Below are 18,314 nucleotides of genomic sequence, written 5' to 3' on the forward strand. Positions count from 1 at the left end.
TGCATTCATCCCTTGTGGTTGGAGGGTTCCTAGGCTCTTCTTCCAGGCGTCGTGTGGCCATGGTCTGGCGATGGAGGAGACCAAGGACCTGCATGTCCTTGGCAGAGTGGGAGGGGGAGTTAAAGTGTTCAGCCACAGGGCGGTTGGGTTGGTTGGTGCAGATGTCCCAGAGGTATTCTGAGAAAGGGTCACTCAACCTAAAATGTAACTTTGATTTCTCTCCACAGATGTTGCCAGACCTGCTGAGCTTTTACTACAAATTCTGTTTTTGTTTCTTCTTTACTGATGGCTTATTGAGCGTGGCTGGTCAGGTGATTACACCATTTTCAGTCAATATATTTGTTCATTTTAAAATTCACTTTCAGGCATTAAAAAGTCAAATGATGCATGTTAAATATTAATAGTCATGTTTACCCGAACAAAAACTCAAATGAATATGATATAATTGGGAATGCCATACTACAATTTAAAATACAAAGTGTTTACTGACACCAACTGTCAACTATGTAAGCTCACTAATTCTACATTATTCACATACAATGAAAAAAAGCTAATTTTAAAATAAATTGACAAAAGAAATTCCACTTTGCTTGACACATTTTATACTTACCAAGAGATACTTTCATTCAAATTTCTTCATTGTGTTTGCCAGCTTTTAATTGCTCTTTTAAAAGCATGTCTTGGGTGTCAAATGCAGTCTTTAAAATAAAGCATCCTTCTTCTATTAAATTCCTCTTTTTCCTAGGCCCTCTGTCCTTTCTTTTCGAAGGGCACTACTAAGTTATTATTTTAAAAAGATCTAATCCAGAAGTTTGTAATCTAAATCTCGACAACAATTTATTAGGAAATCATTAGTTGTCCTTATCTAACAGAATTAAACGTTACACCTTGGATTCTTCAACATCTTCAGGAGTGTTGCTGAACAAAGAGACCTTGGAATGCAGGTTCATAGCTTCTTGAAAGTGGAGTCAAAAGTAGATAGGAGAGTGAAGAAGGCTTTCCTTCATTGGTCAGAGCATTAAGTATAGGAGTTGGGAGGTCATGTGGCTGTACAGAACACTGGTTAGGCCACTTCTGGAATACAGTGTGCGATTCTGGTTTCCCTCCTTAGGAAGGATCATAGAGTCAGAGATGTACAGCATGGAAACAGACCCTTCGTTCCAACTTGTCCATGCTGACCAGATAGACGAACTTAATCTTGCCAGCACTTGGCCCATATCCCTCCAAACCCTTTCTATGCATATACCCATCTAGATGCCCTTTAAATGCAGCCAAATTATACTCTGCATCCTCAATGTTAATGTATATTAAAAACAGCAAGCCGTAATTCAGAACCTTAGAAACGTAACTGTACACCACACACCTCCAGTCTGAAAAAAAGCTTCAATTCTGTTGCATTCACTGCTGTTAATGTCTATTTATCCAATGGACTTGAATTTTACTACCTCTTTTGTAATGATATTTTATAAAATCTCTTTCAAGAGTCCATATACACAATAACATTCAAATATGCTCAACTATCCTCTTAACACAATCAAGTTAGTCAAACACATTTTGCCCTGAACAAATCAATGCTGTGGTTCCTTCTTGCTCATTCTTATTCAAGTAGTTGACTTTGTCCCAGGTTATTGTTTCAATGCACCAACTGACATGACACAGGTTGACCTACAAATGTCACGGTTCACCCTTTTGTTGAATAAGGATGCAATGTCATGTAGAATTGCTTTTTCTGGAATGGAGGAAAATACATAGTGGAGCTCCCCATCCTTCATCACTAAAGTCTTGAAATGAATTTAAAACATAGAGATGGAGAACAGGATAATTTCTAAATTTGTGAATGCCTGCAAACTTGGATGTGCAGTAAACAACCAAGATGATAAAATATTGAGTTCCCATGTGTGTTCAGATGACGAGATTATATCATGATGAATTAAACAGGAGTAGGAACACTGGCCACTGGTGAATAAGTTAGTTGCATTATCTTTTCATTGAATGGGAATCTGAGTTGGAGATCAAATCCAAAGTTTGCTCATTGCCTTGAGGAGAAAATCAGTGCCAGTCTTTAGATGTACTTCACTATGGTATTTAGCTCTTCACCAATTTTTTTTTTTTGGAGTTCCTATTTTTAAAGCAAGTTATACCAAATTTAAGATTGATGCCTGGGGGTGCCTAACAATGGTGCTGAGAACTGGGCTCCATCTCCACTTGGAAGGCTGGATTTCTGGCATTAGGTAGTCAATGGTCAGTGACTCTAGCTTTGTCAATCTGAAGTCTATTTTCATGTATTTTTCAAAACAAAGTCAAAGTTAGGTGATTTTTCACTTCTTGTTTGGCTTCTTAATAAATAGAATTTTTTACCATGTAGAATGCTGCTACACTTGAACTGCTGCCAATCTCCTGATGGCAGGACAGAACCTGTTAAATTGGTCTTTACCTTCCAGCACCACCACTAAAACGTTGAATTATTAGTGAGCAAATGGAACTTAGCAATAAATTGTTTATTGTTAGTAAATTTGGGATCTGCTAGGACCACTCAGCTCCTGACTTTATTACTGACCTCTACACTGCTGAAGACAGACGCCAACTCGAAGACACCTCCACCTACAGCCCCCTCGACCATGACCCCACCCCCCCCATCACCAAACCATCATCTCCCAGACCATACAGAACCTCATCACCTCAGGAGATCTCCCACCCAAAGCTTCCAACCTCATAGTCCGGGAACCCCACACTGCTCGGTTCTACCTCCTTCCCAAGATCCACAAGCCTGACCACCCTGGCCGACCCATTGTCTCAGCATGCTCCTGCCCCACTGAACTGATCTCTACCTACCTCGACACTGTCCTATCCCCCCAGTTCAAGAACTCCCCACCTACATTCGAGACACCACCCATGCCCTCCACCTACTCCAAGACTTCCGTTTCTACGGCCCCCAACGCCTTATCTTCACCATGGATATCCAATCTCTCTACACCTTCATCCACCATGACCAGGGCCTCCAAGCCCTCCGTTTCTTCCTCTCCCGACGTACCCAACAGTACCCTTCCACCGACACTCTCATTCATTTGGCTGAACTGGTTCTCACCCTTAACAATTTCTCCTTCAAATCCTCCCACTTCCCCCAGACCAAAGGGGTAGCCATGGGCATCCGTATGGGCTCCAGCTATGCCTGTCTCTTTGTTGGCTACATAGAATAGCCCATCTTCCGTAGTTACACCGGCACCACTCCCCACCTCTTCCTCCGCTATACTGACGACTGCATTGGCGCCACCTCATGCTCCCGCGAGGAGGTTGAGCAATTCATCAACTTCTCCAACACATTCCACCCTGACCTTAAATTTACCTGGATCATCTCTGACACCTCCCTCCCCTTCCTGGACCTCTCCATCTCCATTAATGACGACCGACTTGACACCGACATTTTTTACAAACCCACCGACTCCCACAGCTACCTGGATTACATCTCTTCCCACCCTACCTCCTGCAAAAATGCAAACCCATATTCCCAATTCCTCCGCCTCCGCCGTATCTGCTCGCAGGAGGACCAGTTCCACCACTGAACACACCAAGTGGCCTCCTTCTTTAGAGACCGCAATTTCCCTTCCCACGTGGCTAAAGATGCCCTCCAACGCATCTCGTCCACATCCTGCACCTCCGCCCTCAGACCCCACCTCTCCAACCGTAACAAGGACAGAACCTCCCAAGGTGCTCACCATCCACCCTACCAACCTTTGCATAAACCAAATCATCTGACAACATTTCCGCCACCTCCAAATGGACCCCACCACCAGAGATATATTTCCCTCCCCACCCCTTTCCGCCTTCCACAAAGACCATTCCCTCCGTGACTACCCGGTCAGGTCCACCCTCCTGTCCTGGCACCTTCCCCTGCCACCACAGGAATTGCAAAACCTGCGCCCACATCTCGTCACTCACCTCCATCCAAAGGCCCCAAAGGAGCCTTCCACATCCATCAGAGTTTTACCTGCACATCCACCAATATCATTTATTGTATCTGTTGCTCCCAATGCGGTCTCCTCTACATTGGGGAGACTGGACGCCTCCTAGCAGAGCGCTTTAGTGAACATCTCTGGGACACCCGCACCAATCAACCACACCACCCTGTGGCCCAACATTTCAATTCCCCCTCCGACTCTGCCAAGGACATGCAGGTCCTGGGCCTCCTCCACCGCCGCTCCCTCACCACCCGACACCTGGAGGAAGAATGCCTCATCTTCCGCCTCGGAACACTTCAACCCCATGGCATCAATGTGGATTTCACCAGTTTCCTCATTTCCCCTTCCCCCACCTCACCCCAGCTCCAATCTTCCACCTCAGCACCCGTCCCCATGACCTGTCCTACCTGCATATCTTCCTTTCTACCTATCCACTGCACCCTCCTCTCTGACCTATCACCTTCATCCCCACCCCATTCGCCCATTGTACTCTTTGCTACTTTCTCCCACCCTCCTCTCTAACCTATCACCTCCATCCCCACCCCCATTCACCTATTGTACTCTATGCTACTTTCTCCCCACTCCCACCCTCCTCTCATTTATCTCTCCACCCTGCAGGCACTCTCCCTCTATTCCTGATGAAGGGCTTTTGCCCGAAATGTTGATTTTCCTGCTCCTCGGATGCTGCCTGAACTGCTGTGCTTTTCCAGCACCACTTTAATCCAGAATCTGGTTTCCAGCATCTGCAGTCATTGTTTTTACCTCCTGACTTTATTACAGCCTGGCAACAAACAGAAAGAAATGAAATCAGCTCAGGCTGTCTACCCTTGTAGCCCATGTTCTGAAACTTGAAAGGGTTCAGAAAAGATTTAAAAGGATATTGCCAGGGTTGGAGAATTTGAGCTATAGGAAGAGGCTGAATAGGCTGGGGCTGTTTTCTGGAACGTCAGAGGCTGAGGGGTGACCTTACAGAGATTTATAAAATCACGAGGGATATGGATAGGGTTAATAGACAAGGTCTTCTCCTTGGGGTGTGGTAGTCCCAAACTAGGGGGCATAGGTTTAGGGTGAGAAGGGAAAGATTTAAAAGGGACCAAAGGACAACTTTTTCATAGAAAGGGTGGTGTTTGTACGGAATGAGCTGCCAGAGGAAGTGGTGGAGGCTGGTACATTTACGACATTGAAAAGCCATCTGGATAGGTTAATGAACAGGAAGTGTTTAGAGGGACATGGGTCAAGTGCTGGCAATCAGGACCAGATTAATTTAGGATATCATAGAATCCCAACGGTGTGGAGACAGATCCTTCGGCACAACATGTCCACAACAACCCTTCAAAGAGTAACCCACTCAGTCCCATTCCCCCTTGCCTATATTTACTCCTGACTAATGCACCTAACCTACACATCCCTGAACACTATGGGCAATTTATCACTACCAATTCACCTAACCTGCACATCTTTGGACTGTGGGAGGAAACCCAAGCAGACACGGGGAGAATGTGCAAACAGTCTGGAATTGAACCCAGGTCCCTGGTGCTATGAGGCAGCAGTGCTAACCACTGAGCCACCATGCCGCTCCATCTGGTCAGCGTGGACAAGTTGGACTGAAGGGTCTGTTTCTGTGCTGCACATTTCTATGACTCTATTTAATAATGTACACTGTATACAACAAGAAGAAATTGAAATGTAAAGCATACTTAAGAACTAAGTAATTCTTGGCATATTGTAAACATTAATTCAATGCTTTATAAGCAAATGTTAATCATCTTACAGTAACATCATTTTCTTTTTCCACTCTTGTCAACATAGTGCTGTGTTTGACATATAAAGCTTAGATTTACACAGAACATGGCAATTATTAATAATTATTTTTGGCAAGTTCTATCCTGTTACTAAGAGAATACAGTCAACAATTTTGACACATTGTCCAACTGATTCACTCAAGAACCAGATATAGCAAAGTATTGAAGGAACATAATCCAAAAAGACCAATAATCATTATCTAGAATTAAAAATGCAACGGTCTTTCAAATCTTGCATTAAACCATTAAAATTTATATCAAATTGGAACCAATACCGAATTTCATTTCTTCACCTTACTTTCACAGAAGATTGGTCTACCCTTAATGTATGTTACACGTGATATTAGATTACATTACAGTGTGGAAACAGGCCCTTCAGCCCAACAAGTCCACACCGACCCGCTGAAGCGCAACCCAACCATACCCCTTACCTAACACTACGGGCAATTTAGCATGGCCAATGCACCTAACCTGCACATCTTTGGACTGTGGGAGGAAACCGGAGCACCCGGAGGAAACCCACGCAGACACGGGGAGAACGTGCAAACTCCACACAGTCAGTCGCCTGAGGCAGGAATTGAACCCGGGTCTCTGGCGCTGTGAGGCAGCAGTGCTAACCACTGTGCCACCGTGCCGCCCACTATGCTAAAGAACAGAAAATTACATTGCAGCACTCTAAAATTATAATATCCTGACAGTGACTTTATTTTTGTTGAAGGACCTTGCCAAACTTTAGTACTTACTTTCTCCTGTATCCTGCTATGCATGGGTTCTTTCAAGTCCAAAGTGATCTCGCATACAATGCAGTTATCTAACTACAAGAGTTTTATTGAATAAACAGTATAAAATTTATTGCACTACTGCAACAGATTTACAGATAGCATATAACATAGAATCCCTACAGTGTGAACCATTTGGCCTATTGAGTCCATACTGACCCTCTGAAGAGCACCCCACCCAGACACACACCCCTACCCTGTCCCTGTAACCCTGCATTTCCTATGGCCAATCCACATAACATCTTTGGACTCTGGGAGGAAACCCGTACAGATGCAGGGATAATGGGCAAACTCCACACAGACAGTTACCTGAGGCTGGTTCTCTGGCACTGTGTGGCATAAGTGCTAACCACTGAGCCACCATAACACACTAAATGATCTATATTACTACAGAGATTGCTAGTCTCAATCTGTCTCCTAAAAGCTTCTCCTTTTCTCTGACCAAGTCTTTGTGACATCATTGTAGTAAGTGGTGATTATTGCATTTAATCAAGTATTAACTCTTTCAAAACCCATTTATCACATATATCTGATTATTTTAACTAGTTACTATGGAAAAGCAGCTGCACCTTGCCAAGGAAAATCAATAAAAGATTGACCTGAACAAAAATTAAAATTAAAAGGAAACTCAGTTAAGTTAATGGTATGTTTTTTAAAATCGCTTTGATTGATATTGGGAATTCTTGTCCTCTATTTGATTTCTAGTAACTTCCCTAACGAAATAGATAAGTTTTTGAACAGGACATGATCTTTAAACAAATGGAGATCAACAAGTTCAAATGTTATTTCCAACTCAAAAATTGTAATCTGAAGTACAACTATGGAAAGGTTTTCTTTAAAAAAAACAAAGCTTCAGACTGTAGAATAAAAACAGTGTTGGAAATGCTCAGCAGGTCCAACAGCATCTGTAAAGAGAGAAAAGGAATTAACACTTCTAGTTAAGCTGTCTTCATAACAGCTTAAAGACTATAGGATCAGTTGTGTTGAATGGCTGGATTCAGGATGGTACAGGCTGCTGGGGGTCTGAGCCACACTTCCTATGGATGTTATAACATAGTCGTTATATTTCTAGATTTGTAAGACAGATACTAGATTAATGATGCAGAGATAATAGTTTAAATCATGGTAGAGTTGATTCAGGACTGTTTTCTAGAACAAATGGTGGCACCAGAGTCGCAGCATTCATGCCCAGGTCCTGAGCACAAGACTCATCCGCTTCCATCCGCCTTTCTTCTTTCTCTCTTTCTTTTACTTTCGCTCGTGTTATATTTACTCCTTTTTTGGTAGCATTGGTCCCCTTATTGGAAAATCAGCAGCAGCGGTTGTGGTTCCTTCCCAGGAAGTCAGCAGCGGTGGGTTCCTTTGCTGAAACGGCAATCCCAGGACGCAGCAGCAATGTAAGCGAGAACAAATCACTGGCTGCTTTAGCGTGGTGGGCCCAGCATCAAGTTTCAACTCAGTTCAGGACCTGGCAACTTCAGCAGGAGCTACACTGCCAAGATCGGCCCAGCATGGACTCATGGCAGTGACGATGTCACTGGAGGCAAGATAACATCAAAAAATGGCAACATGATTCTAGCAGCAGGGGCACAGCCCCAGGATATGGCCAGGACTGGGTACCTAACAGTAGAAGCAATGACCTGCGGGACTCGGGGCACCTGAGTGTTCGCAGACTGAGGGATGGAGTTTGTGGCTTTGTTTTTCTGGCAGTGAGGACTGATGGCAGAGCCAAGGGAGAGATCTGTATACGTCCCTTTCTTCTGGCTGTTTCTTTTATTTCTGCTTCTGTTTTTAATCCTGTCTTTTGTATCCTAAGGTGGTGCCAGAAATTGACGACTCGGTACACTTTTCATTTTACTTCTGTATTCCTGTACTCAATTCACGCGATAATAAAATCTAAACATACTATGAATCCAACCAGAAATCAGGCCATTTTGGATCTGGTAACATTTAATGAGGCAGGTTTTATCATTTATGTGAGAAAAAAAGCTCACCTAAGAAATAGTGACCACAACATGATACAATTTAGCATTCAGATTGAGGGTGAGAAGTATGAGTCACAAACAACTGTTCCAAACCTAAGTAAGGACAATTACAAAAGGAATGAAGGCAGACTTGGCTGGAGTGCACTGGGAAAGAAATTAAGCAGAAAAGATCATTTGTAAATAATGGCAGATGTTTAAGAAAATAGCTCATAACTTGTAATAAAGATATGTCCCAGTGAGGAAGAAGGATTCTAGGAAGGGGATAAACCAATCACGGTTAACCAAGAAATTAAGTATTGTACTAAACTGAAAGAAAAAAAACTTACAACATGGCAAAGATTAGTGGATTGAGCAAGTTCAAAAGGACAACTGGGGAGAGAATAGGGCCCCTCAAAGATCAGCATGGCGGCCTTTGTGTGGAACAGCAGGCGATGGGGGAGATACTAAACGAGTATTTTGCATCAGCGTTTACTGAGGAAAAGGACATGAAAATATAGAATGTAGTGAAATAGATGGTGACATCTTGAAAAATGTCCATATTACAGAAGGGGAAGTGCTGGATGTCTTGAAACACATAAAAGTGGATAAATCCCCAGGACATGATCAGATGTACCCTAAAAATCTGTGGAAAATTAGGGAAGTGATTGCTGGGCACCTTGCTAAGATATTTGTATCATTGATAGTCACAGGTGAGGTGTCGGAAGACTGGAGGTTGGCTAACTTGGTGCCACTGTTTAAGAATGGTGGTAAGGACAAGCCAGGGAACTACAGACTAGTGAGCCGAACGTCAGTGATGGGCAGGTTGTTGGAGTGAATCCTGAGGGACAGGACGTACATGTACTTGAAAAGGGAAGGACTGATTAGGGATAGTCAACATGGCTTTGAGAGTGGGAAATCATGTCTCATAAACTTGATTGAGTTTTTTGAAGAAGTGGGCGGCACGGTGGCACAGTGGTTAGCACTGCTGCCTCACAGCACTAGAGACCCGGGTTCAATTCCCACCTCAGGCGACTGACTGTGTGGAGTTTGCACATTCTCCCCGTGTCTGCGTGGGTTGCCTCCGGGTGCTCCGGTTTCCTCCCACAGTCCAAAAACGTGCAGGTTAGGTGAATTGCCAACGCTAAATTGCCCGTAGTGTTAGGTGCAGGGGTAAATGTTGGGGAATGGGTCTGGGTGGGTGCGCTTTGGCGGGTCGGTGCGGACTTGTTGGGCCGAAGGGCCTGTTTCCACACTGTAAGTAATCTAATCTAATCTAATCTAAAAGTAACAAAGAGGATTGATGAGGGCAGAGCCATGGACGTGATCTATATGGACTTCAGTAAGGCATTCAACAAGGTTCCCCACTGGAGACTGGTTAACAAGGTTAGATCTCACGGAATACAGGGAGAAACTAGCCATTTGGCTGCAGAACTGGCTCAAAGGTAGAAGGCAGAGGGTGGTGGTGGGGGAGGGTTGTTTTTCAGACTGGAGGCCTGTGACCAGCAGAGTGCCAGAAGGATCGGTACTGGGTCCACTATTTTTTGTCATTTATATAAATGACTTGGATAGGAGTATAGTTAGTAAGTTTGCAGATGAGACCAAAATTGGAGGTGCAGTGGACAGCGAAGAAGGTTACCTCAGATTACGTGGGATCTTGATCAGATGGGCCAATGGGTTGAGGAGTGGCAGATGGAGTTTAATTTAGATAAATGTGAGGTGCTGCATTTTGGGAAAGCAAACATTAGCTGGACTTATACACTTAATGGTAAGGTCCTAGGAAGTGTGGCTGAACAAAGAGACCTTGGAGTGCAGGTTCATAGCTCCTTGAAAGTGGAGTCACAGGTAGACAGGATAGTGAAGAAGGTGTTTGGTATGCTTTCCTTTATTGGTCAGAGTATTGAGTTCAGGAGTTGGGAGATCATGTTTCAGTTGCACAGGACATTGGTTAGGCCACGTTTGGAATAATTCAGTGAATTATTGACAAGGTGTCTCATTCACCTATATTTTCCAATCACTTACTATTTAAGCAAAGATATTGTGAAGCTTTAAAAGGTTCAGAAAAGATTTACAAGGATGGTGCCAGGATGAAAGGGTTTGAGCTATAGGGAGAGGCTGAATTGGCTGAGGCTGTTTTCCCTGGAGCATTGAAGGATGAGGGGTGACCTTATAGAAGTTAATAAGGCCATGAGTGGCATGGATAGGGTCAAAGTTTTTTCGCTGGCTTGGAGGAGTCCAAAACTAGACAGCATAGGTTTAATGTGAGAGGGGAACAATGTAAAAGGGTTCCAAGAGGCAACTTTTCACACAGGTGGTGGTGCATGTATGAAATGTGTTGCCAGAGATGGTAGTAGAGGCTGGTACAAATACCCATCCAGATGCCTTTTAAATGTTGTATACAAATAGGACAGGTTTAGAGGGAGCTGAGCAAAATACTGGCAGATGGGACTGGATTAATTTAGGATATCTGGTCGGCATAGACGAGTTGAACGAAAGGATCTACTTCCATGCTGTACGTGTCTAAGACTCTAAATACTCTGTTTCTCCTACCAAAAAGTGAACAAATTCACATTGTTCTACATTATACTTCATCTGCCATGTTCTTGCACATTCATTAAGCCTGTCTAAATCTTCCTGTTTCCTCACAACACACACTCCTACTTGGATTATATCATTCACAAAGTTGGAAATATTACATTTGGTTGCCACATTCAAATCATTGATATATATTGTGAACACTTGCACCCCAAGCTCTGATGCTTGCTGTACAAGTCAAAGGCTGCCAAGGCTTAAGTAACTTCATTTACTCCCACTCTCTGTTTTTTATCTATTAGCCAATCATTAATCCTTGCCAATAAATTAATTCCTGCCACAAAATAACACCAATGCACTGATTATTTCTGGCCCCCTCCTTAAACACTGGGCTGTGGAATAGGGTTCTGGAAATTTATCTGCTTTCACCCCCAGTAATCTCTACTGAATAATCTTCTTGCTAATATTAAAATTTCTTCAAATCCTCATGCTCTTTAGTTACTTGGTTCTGTGAGATGTCTTGTACTTTTCCCAGTGAAAACAGATAGAGTAATTAATCATTTATATTCTATGTCATTTCTCTCAAATATAAATTCTCCTGATGCTGCTAGAAATGGACCCACATTTGTTTTAGCCAAACATTTCCTTCTTAGATACCTGAAGCTTTTACAGCCCATTTTTAGGTTTTTTTTTGTTAGATTGCATTCATATTCTATTTTTCCTTTCCTCATCAGTTGCTTGGTCCTCCTTTGCTGCATTTTAAAATACTCCCAAACCTCAGATTTGTTGCTATTTCTGGCAACTCTTGGGACCTTTACCGTTAATCTTAACAGTCCTGAACTTCCTTTGTCAACCTTCTTTGGCTGACCCTTTTCAAATTCTTACACCTTACAAGGAATGCACGGGTGCTGTAAGTTATGTAATAGCCTAGTAACAACTATCAACTGATTGTGTGCAATATCCCTTTTAATATACTTTTCAAATTCACCTCAACCAATTTGTGCCTCATGCTTTCATATTTTCCCATCCATTTTATAAGTATTACTTCAGAAAGAACTACCTCCCTTTCAAACATAATGTAAAATTCTATGATATTTGGTCGTTCATTCCTAAAGATTCTGTTATGTTATAAGGTCAATAATTTCTTAACATATCCTCTAGAAAACTAGCCCTTACACACCCCAGAAACTCATTCTCTACAAATTTAGATTAGATTAGATACCCTACAGTGTGAAAACAGGCCCATTCGGCCCAACAAGTCCACACTGACCCTCTGAACAGTAGCCCACCCAGACCCAATCCCATACCCTATGTTTATCCCTGACTAATGCACCTAACACTATGGGCAATTTAGCACGGCCAATTCATCTGACCTGCGCATCTTTAGATTGTGGGAGAAAGCCCACACAGACACGAGAAGAATGTGCAAACTCCAGACAGTCGTCCAAGGTGGGAATCAAACCCGGGTCATTGGTGCTGTGAGGCAGCAGTGCTAACCAATGAGCCACCCATTTAGTGCTGAGTTGGTTTATTCAGTTAATATGTAGATTGAAGTCACCATGTGATCCATGCAACATGCTTCTCTCAAATTCTGAGGAAAGCTCAGTGGACCCTAAATGTTAATTCTGATTTCTCTCCACAGAAGCTGCCAGATCTGAACTTTTCCAGCAATTTCTGTTTTTGTTTATGATTTACAGCTTCTGCAGTTCTTTCAGTTTTTATGCTTCTCTCACTTTTTGATTAATACCTTCTCACTGCTCTCCCATTATTTCATATCCTATAAATAAGTCCAGCCAATGTCTGCTGCCCCTTGCTGGTTTTTAATTTCCACTCAAACAGATTCCACACTTTTTTTCTGATCTAAGCTCCTCTCTCACCAATATAGTGATCCATCCCTTATTAATCCACCTAGACTCAAGTTTATTTTCATTTATGTGACAAGCTTATAAATTACAAGTAATATTCAGGTTACACTAGTGTCAGATAATGACCATCTCTAACAAGAGCAAAACTAACCATCTTCTCTTGATACAAATGGATAACCATCACTGAATCTTCAATCAGCAATACCTTGGGAGTCAACATAAATCCCATTATCAGAAAATTAACCAAGTTACAAAAATACTGCAACTCCAGGAGCAATCCATAAGCTGGGAATTCTCGGGCAAGAAACTCACTCACAAAACCTATACACTATTCACAAAGCATAAGCTCAAAGCATGGACAGGTGCGGCTTTAAAAACATTCAAGCGTGTCTAACCCGAAGAAAATTCATCTCACTTATTGGCATGCCATCTACCACCTTAAACATTTACTTTCTCTACCACTGAGGCACCATGACTATAGCATATAACATCTGCATGATGATCAATTAACTCACCAAAACTTCTTCAAAAGCAAATTCAAAACCCACATAGAAAGACAAGGGCACTGGGTAGATGGGAACATGATCATCTACAATTTACTCTCTGAGTAATACAACATCCTCACTTGATCTATGTCGCAATCCCTGCATCATCAGTCAGTCACACCTCTACAACTCCCTATCTGATAGACTGCGACAGACCCAGGTGTCAGACTACCACCTTACAATGGGCAACAAACATTACCCTTGACAACATTGCCAACATTCCATAAATGAAAAAAAAGGAAAAGAATTTACAAGTTAATCTATAACTGTATTCACATTGATACTGGAAACTCTAGCACTCATACTTCAGGTAAGTCTACAATCTAAACCAATTAGGAAGCCAAATGCCTTAAGTTATAATTACTCCTTTTTAATAACGTGAATAAAAAATTACCTTAGTAATAGGAAACAGAGAATAATAATTAGTGGATATTTTTCGGGCTGAGGGAAGATCTGTAGTGGAGTACCCCAGGGTAAATATTGGGACCCTTGCTTTTCCTGATATATATTAATGGTCTACAGGAGACAATTTCAGAGTCTGCAGAAGATTCTAAACTTGGAAGAATTCTAACTGTTAAGAGAGCTGTGTGGAACTCCAAAAGGACTTTGATAAATTAAAGTAGATGGATAGGTGGCAGATGAGGTTCAATGTAAAGAAGTGTAAGGTGATGTGCTTTGATCAGAAGAACATTGAAAGACAATATAAAATAGGGGGTATTCAAAGGTGGGAAGGGGCAGACAGACATGGATACATATGTGCACATATCATTGCAAGTGGCAGGACAGGTGGAGAGTGCAATTAATAAAACAATCAGTATTCTCAGCTTTATTATTAAGCGTACAGGAGTACAAGAGCAAGGAGTTAATCTTGAACTGGTACAAGGCACTTGTTAGACCATAGCTAGAGTACTGTGTACTGTAGTGGGTGCCACATTGCAGGAAAGATGAAAATGCATTGGAGAAAGCCCAGGTGTGACTTACAAGAATGGTTCAAGAGCTGAGAATATTCAGTTACAAGGACAGATTAATGAAGTTGAGATTATTCATCTTGGAGAAAAGCTGAGATGAGATTTGATAAAGGTTTTCAAAATCATGTGTGGATGAACAGAGTAGATAGGAAGATGCTGTTCCTGCTAATAAAAAGGTACAAGAATAGGATCGCATAGATTTAAAATGATGTGCAAACAAAGCAAGGGTGATGGGAAATAAAACTTTTACACACAGCAAGTAGTTAGGACAGTGGAATGCACTGCTTGGAAATGTCATGGAGGCAAGTTCAACTGAGGCTTTCAACAGGACATTGGATGATTATTCAGATAGAAACGATATGCAGAAAAGGCAGCAGATTGGTGCTTGGTAATAGAACCAGTGTAGGTATGATGGGCCAAATGGCCTCCTTCAACATAGTAAGCATTCTGTGATGTCAACATTCCATGGGGTCCACAATACTCTAATCAAGAAAACTATTTAGTGGTAGGACTGACATACATGCTTATTCTCAATAACAATTAAGAAACTATTCAAATCTATTTGACGAAAATCTGATTAAACATTCAGTTAAAGTACAGAGTAATTCATTCAATGTATTTACATCAAATAGGTAGAGAACATCAAGTACACATCTTTAATCAATGCTCAAGATGGCATAAATGTTAGCAAATTGATGCATTATGCAGTCATTGAAGAGCTCGATTTGAAAGAAACAACAATCTGAAAGTCTAATTTTCCATGGTGGTAGTTAAATGATAAATGTTGCTTAACTTTTTCAAATAGTGGAGGAGGATTTTGACATGTAACTGAACAAGCTGAAAGAACATCAGTTTAACATCTCATCAATAAGACCGTACCTTTTACAATGAAGTAGGTCCTTCGTAGTAAACAGAACTATCAGTCTAGGCTGCGTGTCAAATCCGACAATGGTGACTGTGCCTTAGATTAAAGAGTTGCCACTAAGGCAAGTGTGTTTTTCAGGTGGTTCAGCGCCTCATCTGGGACAACTTAGAAGGTGTTAGCTGACATGAGATACCTGCCAGGACTTCTTTTTTTAAGAAAGAAAATAAAAGGTTTAGTTACTTTGCATCGGGTCTGGGAACCTTAGTGACTACACATTCTTCACAGATGCATGACGAGACTAATTGGTGATGCAACAGTGGACAGAATGAATAATCTTGATAACAATATCTAAAAATTGGGTTCAAAAGATATGGGAAATACGTACTTTATTTAAATTTGATCTTTAAATCAGTAAATTCTAAAAGATGGACTGAAGTCAATCACACATAAGACAATGAGACAAAGCTTGCAAAATACCATAACTTTCGTTTTACATGATTAAGCAGGTTATATAGCATAACAAAATATATACTTCATGGTTTACATCACTCAACTTCTTCCCAGTGATAACCACTTAGCAATGACAAGGATGCAGAGGTGCAGTATAAGGCTAGTAAAAAGCATGTAAGGTAAAGGGATTTCTAAATGGTGTATAAAGATGAAAACGTTATACTGGAGCATTATAAAGATTTCAGCTGGAATATCAAGGCCAATTCTAAAGATCAAACTTTAGAAAGATGTCAAGAACATGAAAAGGAAGTGGAGTAGAATTACTAAAATTTACAAAAGATGTAGAATTTCAGTTCGGTTGAGAGCAGAGTAGCTGGGATAGCTCTCCCTTGATCACAGAAGGTTAAGGGAAGACTTTTTAGATCATTTAAAAGGGTTTTGCTGAAGGAAATTACAAGAAATTTTTCCATTGCCAGAATGATAACATAGTTAAGATAACTGATAAAAAAAACAATAGCTATGTAGAGATTAGGAGACGTTTTAAAACTTCCAAAATACTTTATTGTTATGACCTGAAACTTACTGTCTGAAAGAGTCTTAGAAGTAGATTTAAATGTAATTTTTCCAAAAGGAATGGGTTATGGATGGGGAAAAAATATATTCAGGTCTATGCAGAAAGTGCAGGGGAATGACATATATAACACTTGCAGAGGCACAATAGTTCAAATATTGTTCATCTAGCTGTCTGATTTTTTAAAATATAATAAATAATACAGGAAAATAAGAGTAAAAACAAGAGACACTCATGAGCTTAAAAGTGCACTTCAAATAAAAACAAATGCAGAAATGCAGTGCTAAAGCTTCAATCACACAATTCAGAATTTGAACAGATTGCCTCTTTATTTTGTAAACAGAAACAACATTTGCCTCACCTCTCTTCCTGTCAAATGATGGAGTCTCACTGTGAGCGCTTGCATCATAAAGACTGTTTTTGTCATTCTAGTCATGTGAGGTCACCATCACTAGCACAATACATACAGCAAGTGGGTTTAATAAAAGGTTTTCACTTACAAAGTAACTGCGAGTCTTGGTGGTTCATCTCAACCACTGCTGAAGGTGTCACTATGCTAGCCTACAAACTGACAAGACTAGTAATGAGAAAAAATTGAGGGGCGTGAGGCAGGGCATGAATCTTTGGTCATGTTCTTCCTCAAAAGGCAGGGAAGCAGAGTCAATGGACCTTTTTAAAGCAGAGGTATAAATTCTTAATAAGGAAGGTGATGGAAGTTATTGCGGAATGTGAAATAACCAGATTACACTCTGAAGTGTTTAAAATATTTCATTAGTCACTTAATCAATAGTTTTCTATACAATTTGTGAATTCAAATCATAACTATGACAATGTTTCTTCCACATAATTTTAATTCCAAAAAAGGTTAAAACAGTGATATGAAGCTCAAGATAATTCAAGCCAACTCAAAATACTTCTGACCTGATGTTTCTTGTTAAATCTGTTCTATCTCTCCTATTCTGCTCCTAAAGGGTATCCCACATGATGTAATGACAATGCACATTTTTTCAAACAAATGGAAAGTGGGATAAGATGAAAAGCTTGAAAGTTGCACAATCTAAATGGCTTTGAATCATCTCATATGGTTAAATTAAGTAGGATCATTACTTAATCGCTTTTCCTTGATTTATTTCAGACAACCTCTAACCTATTATTTCTACAGTAATTTAGAATGGTAAAGTCAGATAAAGGTTGTAGTATAAAAAAGCTAGTACATCAAAATCAATCCACAATGAATCACTTGTGGGCATGTTGTGGGATTAAATTCATCAATGTAGTCTGAAAAGATTTCCATCAGAAATAAATTAAGCAGTAGGTAAACAGCACAAAACTAAGCACTAATAGCAAAGCGAAAGACTATTGATGCTGAAAACCAAAATAAAAACAAAGTGCAGCATGCATTCTGCAGGTCACGCAGTATCTGTGCAGAGGGAAATCAAGTTAATGTTTCAGGTCAATGATTTTTTGCCAAGCAGATGAAATGCAGCTGAGAAAGGTCGCAAGGATTCCTTGTGTGGAAATATTGCACTGACCGCAATGAGATGGAACATAGGTTGTTAAGACAAATTATTGGAACAGACCATAATGAATATTTACAGGGAAAACAAGAATGCTTGTTCTTTATTGTGAATAATAATATATAAATTTTGAAATTAGATCCTATATAGCATATCTCTGCAGTTTATCAGCTAACAGAAGAAAATTTAAAACTGCACCTGTAGTAATAACACTTATGTAAAATATTCCTTTAAAATCTCTCAATGAAATCCTCTCTTTTAAACTAGTCAATCCTCATTTGTTTTGGTAGATTTCCAGATTTCTCCTTCCCTTTGTGAAAAAAAATGCTTCCCAACTTCACCCGTGAACAACCTAACTATAATTCTCAGGTCGGCTCCTTGTTCGGTACTATCTACGAAAAGGGTAGATCTGTTGCCGTGAATATCTTTGATGGCCTTAAACACCTCATTTATTTCAGCCAGTAATCTTCTGGATATTTTCTAACCACCCTGTTGCGATGTGA

General features: G+C 40.8%; 1 protein-coding gene across 10 annotated transcripts in view; it reads right to left on the bottom strand.

Moving 5' to 3' along the window:
* The window catches only part of stk33 (serine/threonine kinase 33), a 168,508-nt gene extending 152,961 nt beyond the window's left edge, over positions 1-15,547 (bottom strand). For 6 of the 10 annotated variants that reach the window (XM_087996544.1, XM_087996538.1, XM_043705842.2 and 3 more), the window contains exon 1: positions 15,288-15,540. The gene's annotated coding sequence lies outside the window, so the exon portion shown is untranslated. Of the gene's footprint in view, positions 1-15,287 lie in introns of all 10 variants that reach the window. The other 4 variants (XM_087996540.1, XM_043705848.2, XM_087996541.1 and 1 more) reach the window with 2 other exon arrangements.
* Positions 15,548-18,314: the final 2,767 nt, after the last annotated feature.

The sequence above is a fragment of the Chiloscyllium plagiosum genome, unplaced genomic scaffold, assembly GCF_037043375.1.
Source record: "Chiloscyllium plagiosum isolate Xiang-an unplaced genomic scaffold, Cpla_swu_hap1 HiC_scaffold_18, whole genome shotgun sequence".
Taxonomy (NCBI): domain Eukaryota; kingdom Metazoa; phylum Chordata; class Chondrichthyes; order Orectolobiformes; family Hemiscylliidae; genus Chiloscyllium; species Chiloscyllium plagiosum.